We start from the raw sequence: 9,498 nt of genomic DNA, 5'->3' as shown, positions 1-9,498 counted from the left end.
CGTACTGGTGCACCTACTTTAATGTCAACTTCGTTTCCTATGATAACCTGTATGCCCCTATGAAACTTTCTTTTGACAACCTTATCCGATCAGCAGAAAGTGATGAATTTACATCGTACATATTTTGGTGGGTTTTTTTGTAACAACTGTTAAGCTACATGTTTCCAGGTTTGCAGAAATTAATTTATGCCCCATCCGCGTCAAATGAAAGTAGATTTCTTCCGAGTTTCCATATCCTTTATCGCGTTCAAAAAAAACCCCAATGATTTAAAATCTATCCGCCATGTTTAACATTTTGAGTGCTACATTTACATTAACTGCGAAGTTTCATCCAACGCAACATCGTTTTCATGGAAACAGGTGTCTATGAGTATTTAAAAATACTTTGTTACGAAAACAAACAACCTGTCTAAAAAAATGTACACCTAATCCATTCCTCCATGCCTCAACTCACATTTTGGGGGAGGAGGCAGGGAACTCCACGACAAGGTCTTATCCCCTCCCTGTTAACTTATCGGTCATCTCCTACCATGTTTAAAATATTAAACATGGAGAACACTGGTCACTTATTTACATTAATTAGAACGACTGCTTCAATGAGACTTTAACAAAGTCTTTAAACGCCGCGTGGAATAGACTCAGTTTTTATACCAGACGCCGGATGCAGGATCACACTTCTCGATCATGGGGCTTTCCATGTGGGGGCAGGATTATTAATTAAATTATATGGATGAAATCGATCTTCAGTGTCTGAAAAAGTAGATGGATGTCATTTGAAGAAATAGCTCCGAGCAGACTTGGGAGTCATCACTTTTGAGGGGGTGATTTGTTTTGTGTTAATTAAGAGAAATTCAACCCACCAAAAAATCGAAAGACATAGAAAGATTAGGGGCCAAACAATTATTCAGTTTTCATTTGGGAAACCCTAGTGATGTCTGCGTGCGTGGTGAGCCCCGGTTTTGACTTTGCACTGTTTTCAACGGGACTTGAATTTAGGCACTGCGCTCATCAGAGCTATGGACCCGTCACGTGCGCTAGGTTTGGGATGCAATGATCATAATAAGGGATGGCCGTCGGAGTTCCGGGGGGGGGGCTTTGCCTAGCAGGTGGAGTACACTCCAGGGCGCCAGGGAGAGAGGACGAGTAGGTTCGGGGTATGGAGAGCAAGGTTGGGTTGGGGTGGGGTATTGAGACGCTACCAAGTGCCAATGATAGACCGTTCACCCCATACCAGGACCGTGCTTCTGATTATATTTTAATTGTTTAAGGTTAAGACCCGGCCAGTGAAAACTGGGTAAGCACTCATTGATCCCATAATTATTACAACTGACTAAATGAACAAAAACTTACAATTTGGATGAAATTAGGAAGGACTGAGAACTACTTAATGTAAAATAGTCTGGTGTAACCTTACGTTTAAACTACAACTATATTTGCAAGGGCACAGTGTCTATGGTGTCACGGAAACCAATATCCAGGAAAACCCAAGCCTCTGACAGACCAAAACTTACAGATAGGGCCTACTAAGACACAACACACCGGCACACAAACATGTTCCTTAATGCACAGTGCAGTGTCCTATATAGTTTCACAAAGATAGAGAAGCTGACAACCGTCATTTAGAAATAATCCATTTCTAGCAAGACGGCTACCGCAGCACAGTAATAAAACGTCAGAACCATGTGAACACTATTTTTGTAAACAGGGATAATGAACAAAAATTCGAAAAGTTGTGATGTACGGATAATCATCAAACTGATAATCATTAAACTGTATATATAATTTGGTTCTGTGGGATCTCCTCACAATGAATATATCTATGGGCCACGGTATGGGCTCATACGTGCGCGCCTGGCACGTGCACAAGTCGGATGCAAAATATCCCGCACCACACTGTCGGCCGGTGAGGGAGCCCTTCCACCCAGGCTGGCAAATTATAGGTACAACACCTGGGGCTACGAAAACTGTTGGGCCAAAGAAAAACATGAGGGCCTATGAAGATACCGCAGTGTTCCAGAAAGTCAACATTCAGGTGTACGCGAGGAAAGTTTCAACATCTCTCTGAATTAATGATTCTCTACGAAATTAGATTTCAAACTGGTTTACTGTTGGCTTTCTCCAGGTTAGCATCAACACAAAATGCACCGGGCTCTGGCGCTTTGGAGTACTGCAAACTTGTGGCTCATATCATACGATACCTTAGCCGGATAAGGCCCACGTCAATATTACCATCGAGCCGTCTATCGTTTCATTTGTATCCACCTTGAGTAGAAGAACCCCGGCGTCATCGGTCGAAAAAGGGCCATGCTGGTCGGGATGTTAGTTTTGTTTGTAGCGATGCTCAAGCAACGCGTGCATTTTTCAGTCGTTCGTGAACCAGCGAAGTGAAAGTTCGTATCAAAGGAGCTGCCGCTAGATAAATTGCGCTCTCTCTTGGTCCATCAGATCCGTTTAATATAGCTCTCTATGACTCTGGTCTGAAGCAGTTTACATTTTCCTTCACCAACTTTGTAGTGCGGAGAAAAATTCCTGGCAAGGAACGTGTACTTCCCTGAAGTCTGGAGGGCGCTGTATCATTTCTCACAGTTTTTATCTACAAGGTGCCCACTGTCCGATCTACAATCCTGGACAAAACAGTTGGAACACCTTGCGGGAAGCACGTTGCAAAGATCCCCCTCTCCCCCATTCAATGTTGCGTTCATTAATTGGACCAAGATTTGGCCCAACTTACCTAATGAGAAGCAACATCGACAGGAGCGAGGGGGGAGGCATGTTCCAACGAGATTTGTCCAGGATTGTCTCTAAAATGTTCCGCCTTATCCTAATACGGTTCGTAGGTGTGACATCACTTCAGTTTTAACCATGCCCACTGTACACGTGCACTGCACATAGGATTACATGCATTGATCACCAGTATATAGACTGGATAGGGCATTACGTCCAAAACGCGTCCCGCGTATGCGTATTTTCAGGAGGGTAAATGACGAGCGTTGCGAATTTCGTTGCGTCTACTTTCAAAATGGAGTTTTTAAAAAACCGGTTGAGGTTTTCGTGCTCCATCCAATCGTCAGATTTTGAAGAAAAACTGAATTCCGCACCTGGAATGGATAAATTGGAAAGAACAATGGTTGAGGTGTATACGCAGCAGTGACTTACCAGAAATCAAGTTAAGTCAGGGTGTGAGCTCAACTTGTTAAGCTGATTAATATATGAATGAATTTCATTTCCATTTTTTTCACTGGAAATTCGAGACCGTGGCCAGAGGATCACTTTTCATTTCAATGCAATGGGGGTCAGCCTCGAAAAAAGTTTTTATTCGCCTTTTCCCAAAGATACTTCTAAAATAGTAACAAGACTATCGGCTCAACTCTGAAGGCAGCCGTCCACCTCTCTCCAGTTTCACTGTCGAAAATTTCGGAAATGAATGAAAATAAATTAACATCAATCCTGTAGCTCCCTGTAGGCCTATTCAAACCTAGAAAATTGCTTTGTGGGTTCTGCGCCCAGGGACATGAAAAAAATGTGGTGAGGGAAAAATCCAAAAGTTATGCGGTGTTGACCAAGCATTCAGGCGCACGGACTCCTGAAATTCTCTACGAATCGCAGTTACCGGCTTCCATATAGGACTCTTCTGGGATCTCGGGGTTCCCGGCCCACCGCACTTCCTCCCTGTCCATCCATTTAACCCTAAAAAGAGTTCGAGCGACCATGCAAGGGAGGAAACGAGACAAGCCCCTAAGCCCTGGCCGCCGAGTCGGCCATACGTCTCGAACCTGTACTAAGGCGCTCACCTGGACTTCGCGGACAGTCCCAGCAGAAGAGCTTATCCCGTGGGCTAAGGTACTGTTGGTATTTGGCGGGGTGAATTAGAGTCTCTTATAGCTACTGACTGACAGCAAGCTTTGGGAAAATAAAAATCACCGGTGGGATTCGAACCCACGGTCTGGCGATCTGATAACCACGAGCTTAACCACTCGGCCATCTCAGCGATACTGTTTTTTGCTGTTCATATTAATTAAGGAGATAACAAAGTCATTCAACCTACTGCACAGAATGTTGCTGTGTAAATACTAAGTGATATCTACCCCGAACCGAAGTGCACCCTCACCGGCAAAAGAAAGACAGGTGGCAATAAGTTTTCCAACCGGGTTCTAACACGTGTTCGGCGCGCACGTATAATTAAAAATCATTGCGCGTACTCAGCGTGCTCCGCGTCAACGCGCATAAACTTGGAAACCTATGCGGTGCGCGTGCGCCCTCTTTAAATCATGCTAGGAGCGGATACGATGGAGATCAAGGGGTTACATGCATTGATCGCCATTGGCATGGAGCCATGGAACCCGGAAGTTAACTCACACTTCTGCGATCGTCCAATGGGAGCCTGCAAGTCGTGGCGCGTCCGCGTTTGTGACGAAGTCACCGTACGAACGGGATAGGGAGCGCGTACATCCCGCTCTTTAAAAATGCTGCACGTGCAAAAGTGATAACAACCGCAACGGTACACCACCTCAACTGAAAAAAAGAGAGTAACTCACATCCTTTTTCAATTAATTTCTCATGGTTCACCGTTGCAATGTTTCACCTGAAACCCAATCAGAAAGTGAAAAGAGTTCAGACAGAATTTCGTACTCATCATGTAGCCATATAACCCCTCAGACCGACTAAAAACCTCATGAGGGATGTGTGCTGAAATTCTGTGGTGCACCGTTCCCGATGCTCCTACCTCATCCCATTTTCAATGGCCAACTTGCCTCTTCTTGTTCATATTTGGGAGCAGCAATCCCATTCGTGCAAACTGACTATGGACCCTTCCACTGAAAATAATCATGTGCCGATGGGTGATCATAACCCATAGCTCCTGTATCACTAAATATTAAATAACTATGTATTTCCATATACTTTTTTTGGGGGGGGGATTTTGCCTCTGACAGGACATATTACCACACCTTGCCTATAGTAGTCAGTATTTATTCCTTTCCTTAAACCATGTAATGCTTACTGCATCACACGGCAGCACCCGAAACAGCAACGCGGCAAACCCCAGCCCTCCCCGGTAACACAGGCCCACACTCATGACACCCACTGTCCACTCAGAAACTCAGACAATCCTGGACAAAATAGTTGGAACACCTTGTGGGAAGCGCGTTGCAAAGACCCCCCCTCTCCCTCATTCAATGTTGCGTTCATTTATTGGACCAAGATTCGGCCCAGCTTACCCAATGAGAAGCAACATTGACAGGGGGCAAGGGGAAGGCATGTTCCAACGAGATTTGTCCAGGATTGTAGCTCTGTGCGAAAGCCGCTGACTATATAGGACCTACGGCCACTTCCCACTGACCACTTACGCGTTACTCAAGCCAGTTGCAATTCATTCGGACACTGGACGACAGAAGTTTCCTCTGCGACACTTTAAGTTACATAAAAATAACCAAACAAAACTTAATTTCGTACTTCAAAATTTATGGTCGTCGTTGTGATATATGTACATGATACCGAGGCGCGTCATCTCAAGTTGGCATCACTTTCATCGCGTAATAGCCCATTCATTACTCTGACTTGACTCAGAGAAGAGTATACATGTGTCACATTCATCGTCACCTGGGTTTCATTTTTCTAAACAGCAAATAGTCACTTTGAAATGTTGCTCCCCTCAAAAGGTTCAGCTAGGGCACTACAACATGTGGTCTTCGAATAGGCAACTGTGTAAAACACATAATCTGTGGAGGGGTGTTTTTTTCTTCTGAATATTTGAACTACGAAGAAGATTTCAAAACAAAAATTGCCGAAAGATACAAAACAATACAATTTCATACGCTTAACTACACACATCAATTGGAACTTGTTGTTTTAGCACTTATGTAATCATGTATGTTTGGGCATTTAATTTTTTTTTTCAGTTTTAATAGAGGTGCGACCAAATGAAGCCAGCACAGCGGTGAATGCAAAGCCCAGACCACAACAAAAATTCCAAACTGGTTTTCCATAATATAAAAAAAAAACTTCGGCTGCACTACAGTGTTCAACAGGCAGAAGCCCGCACATCATGGGACCGTGACCATTCGCGCAGAATATGCATACGGTTTCCAGAGGGTGTAAGTTAGTTGGAGTGAACACTCGTGAGGCATCGGAGCCGTGCCAGGTTAGAGTGTAGTTGGAATTGGGACTTTACCACTAGAATTCAGGCTTCAGTGCAGTGCACGGGCACTCCTTGACATAAAAAGTCGTCGACATGCTATATCGTGATAGGGCAAGGAGTCAAGTGTTGGCTTCTGCAGAAAACCTTGAGTTTCACCCCCCGACTTTTCTTTTTTTGTGCGTAGGTCGCTGGCACATTAATGATCTGCGAAATCTTCCGGGATCTCCAAATTCGCTTGGGAAATCATAGCAGAATGTAACACTTGAAAAGGTTTATTCCGCCACAGAGCAAAGAATAGATTCAGCTATGACAATCACTTTACCAAGATGTAGTGAATCCTGAGATGAAGAGACAGATCCGGCCTCCTCCCATTCCCTGAGTTTTTCCTGTTTCTTCTGCGAGCGAATGGTTATTTAAAAGGCATTTTAAATTTCTGTGAACTCGCAAGAGAGATTAAGAAATAATGTTTAGCTTCACTTTCTATTTTGGCGCCCCAATCCTCTTAATGCTGCATTTTTCTAAATACTGTATTGGTGAGTGTCTCTCATCGTCTCACAGGGATATCAATAGTTAGCCATAATGCCAAAAAAAAAAAAAAAAAAAAATCAGTTCAAGAAGTTAATTGGCTTCCCCGAACAGCTGCAACAATTATTAAGCTGAAAGCGGGATGCGGTGGCAACCCCCCCGGGGGGGTACTACAACTGTGAAAATATGAATAAACGTAAATTCTGGAAAGCATGGCAGTTTCTTATCATGACCAGTCAAGTATAAAATCAAACAAGTGATTTGGGCGAATTCACTCTGAAATAGATATAACAAGTGTGGGGTACCGGTCACAGCATTATTGCAGAACACCATGTCGTGAAATATTTAACATTTATAGCAGTCAAGGACACCGCAACTGATGGTTTCCCGGTTAAGGCATCGAAAGCCAGATAACACAAACAAGGTCCCCTGGACCGACAGGAAATCTGGTAGTCGGATCATCCGGTGGGACAAGTTGGGATTTGAAAGGGGTTTTCCCCTTAAACCAGAGTCACGAAATACGATATCCGTGAGCTGAAAAGTGGATATGTTAACTTTAAAAGCGTGACAATTTTGGTGGTTCCTAAAATGGGTCTTTGTGGAAAATGATTATCATGCACGGAGACATGTATTAGTTGCTGGAAAAAAGAGGTTGCTACTGGTCACTTTCTTGGAAAAAAATAAATGAAGTGAAAACTATTACACATTATGTCTTGCTCTGAACAAAGTGTCAGAAGTTTTCATGGACTGCAAGCTTATTTCTGGTAAAACGAAAACGGACGGACTGATGAGCTGATTATTGCAGTGGTGGAGATCGCGTATTTATTTGAAAGGGTCCCGTCTGTTCTCAGGCTCACGCTCAAATCTTGAGGTTAGCAGCCCGGGTGGTGCCCTATCTTTGTCTAGTTCGCGGGCATATCACGTTATTTCGAAGAGGACACGTATTTTTCCAGGATTACGAACATAAGCGGTCGGCGACCATTCCAAACCGCCCGCGCCGAGGAAGGCACGAGTAGCATTGGGGCTTTCAAAGTTTCAAAACCATGCACTGGGGACGGTACGACTAAATGGGAGACACAGACCGACTGGTTTGGCGGCTAGGGGAGCTATATAAAATAGTACTCCTGGGGGATTTAAAGGGTGGCTACAATTGATTTTTGTAATTACAAACCTCTAAAAGGCACCACTCTGCCTCAGTTAACCTTATTTTCAACTTCTGTTTCACTATTATAAAGCGTATTTTAACGCCTTTTTGCTTTTATGCTAATGAGTATTTCCGTATTTATGAGCAAAACTGTGATGTCATCTCAGGAAGAAGCCTCAATGTTATATTGGTTTGTACACAAAAGTCCTGCACTTTTGTAGATTTTCCTGGACTCAGTTTTCTCTTCTTTGATGATTTATTGTTGTTCATGTGCATAGCAACAAGAAAATGTCATTCCTCTCAGAAATGTTTTCAGTAGGTAAATTCTGGGTTCGCAATTTGAACAGAAACACCTATGCACTGAACTATGTCTTCCCTAGATGATGTCACCGCAACAGAGCCCTCAGTTCCATAAATAATTTTAATTGCACTTTTTCAGTGCGTTTCACTACATAGGAGTGTAAAAGAGTTTTCATAAAATGGAGAAGAGCACAAAAATGTAGAAAAAGTTGTTTACAATAAAAGTTCATTGTAGCTACACTTTAAGAAACAACTGATATCATGTCTGCTCTTTTAATTTGCTTAATATGCGATAGGTGCGCCATTGGTTACATGCCCCAAACTTGCAAGACCAGTGCTCATGTGTTCTGTGAAATATTTATTAAAACCGATAAAATTAGTAAAAAAAATTATCAAAGCCAGTCGTGATACCCCCTTCCCCTCTCTTTGCTGCATTCATGGAATTCCAGGGCCTCCCCTAACAAATCCCGCCTGTGTTCTTTTGCACTGCAGTGCCATAATTATGACATGCAAAAACTTCACCAAAGCTTCTGCATGACTGATTAATCTATTCGCGGTCAGAAGAGTTCGAATCCTTATGACATGTTTTGGACTGCGGATGGTTCTTACGAAATCAGCACTTAATAAGCAGGTGCAAGTTTCAAATGGTAATACTTTCAAAATGTGCACACGAGCAGTATGAATATGCGAAGCAGTAGCATATCCAGCGTTTGGTGTGTGGGGTGGGTGGGTATGCAAAATGCACTTCTGGGCTCATTCAACATGATAATGGGGAGACAAAATATAGCCCATTTACCTGTATTTGATAGATTAGTTTCTTTCTTACTCACCTATGAAGCAGTGTTGTAGTCGAGTACTTTCCGAGTACCAACGTTCTCCGCAAAGTACTAAACTAGGTGAGAGGGAATAAAGCCAGAGTGCACAGGCATTTGATGGTAAATGTGCAAAGGGAAGATTACAAAATACATGTAAGACTTCAGACACTCCCAGTTGTGTAAAATTTAAGTTTTAAGGAGAAAAGTACTCGGAGTACTTTCCGAGTACTTTTGTCCTAAAAAGTTAATTTTAATCAAACCGTGATGGTCTGAAGTCATTATGTTGCTTTGTAATCTTACCTTTATGCATGTACCATCAAATGCCGATGTACTTCAGCTTTGTTCCCTCCTAACTAGTTAAATATTTGGTAGAGAACTTGGTTCTCAAAAAGTACTCGACTACATTACTGCTATGAAGTAATCTCAGTTGAAAAAAATGAAAACAAAATAAACCCAAAAGTCGGGAGGGGGTACGTCCCCCCGCTGAATGCACCACTGGTGCGAAGTCATCAGCAGATACACAGGATCGTCACACAACTGCGATAAATTCGGCGCAATTTTACACACCATCCATCCAT

This window comes from Acanthaster planci, linkage group LG11 (genome assembly GCF_054643075.1).
Source record: "Acanthaster planci isolate LZ-2023a linkage group LG11, COTS_SCS, whole genome shotgun sequence".
Lineage (NCBI taxonomy): Eukaryota > Metazoa > Echinodermata > Asteroidea > Valvatida > Acanthasteridae > Acanthaster > Acanthaster planci.
This window is presented reverse-complemented; position numbering follows the sequence as displayed.